Source organism: Cynara cardunculus, unplaced genomic scaffold, assembly GCF_001531365.2.
Source record: "Cynara cardunculus var. scolymus isolate 2C unplaced genomic scaffold, CcrdV1 Un_Scaffold_1682, whole genome shotgun sequence".
Lineage (NCBI taxonomy): Eukaryota > Viridiplantae > Streptophyta > Magnoliopsida > Asterales > Asteraceae > Cynara > Cynara cardunculus.
This window is the reverse complement of record NW_020200836.1, coordinates 44070-44968: the sequence shown is the minus strand read 5'-3', so window position 1 is coordinate 44968 and position 899 is coordinate 44070.

The following is an 899-nucleotide window of genomic DNA, read 5'->3' as shown; positions in this document are numbered from 1 at the left end:
GGGGCAGGTTCAAATGAAAACCATGCCATTCTAAAAAATCGTGTAAACCAAAATCGACCAATAAGAAAATTTCATTCTTTTTTAATTAAATTTAATCAATAAGGTCACTTTGGTCATTTTCATTATATCTTTCATAAATAAGAAAGTTATTAAGAAATATTAAATAAGGAAATTTAATAATGGAAATTATATAAATGGAATGATTTAAAGATTTTAATATTTTATAACATTAAAAATTGATTTGTTTTTTTTTATTCAATGAAGCTGGAAACATTCATGAAGATTTTATCTTGTTATGTAATGAATAAATGATTTGAGGTTCATTGTATCAAAAATTACCGGTTATGAACCTGTTTCATATGAAAAGGTTTTAAAATGAAAATGTTTCATATTATCATAGCATAATATATTAATGTTCATATGAAAATGTTTCATTACGAAGAAACGGTTGCATATTATATTAAATGCATAATGAAAAAGTTTCATAATGATGAAGCATGTTCATAATGAAATTGTTTCATAATGAAAATGTTCATAATGAAACTGTTTCATAATGAAAAGGTTCACATGGGGCAAATTTCATGAAACTGTTTCATAATGAAAAAGTTCATAATGATGAAGCATGTTCATGATCTAATACTCTAGGCATATTGTCCAAATTAATACTCTAGGCATATTGTCCAAATTAATACTCTAGGCATATTATCCACTTTAATGAAAAGGTTTCATTCATAATGAAAAGGTTCATAATGATGAATCATGTTCATATGAGTGGAATAAGGAAAATGAACTATTGATGCAACGGTTTCATCAAACGTTTCAAAACAGTTGAAAAATCGAAATAATATAATCTCTCTATTTCTTAATGAAAATATTGTAATGAATAGTTTCATAAACAA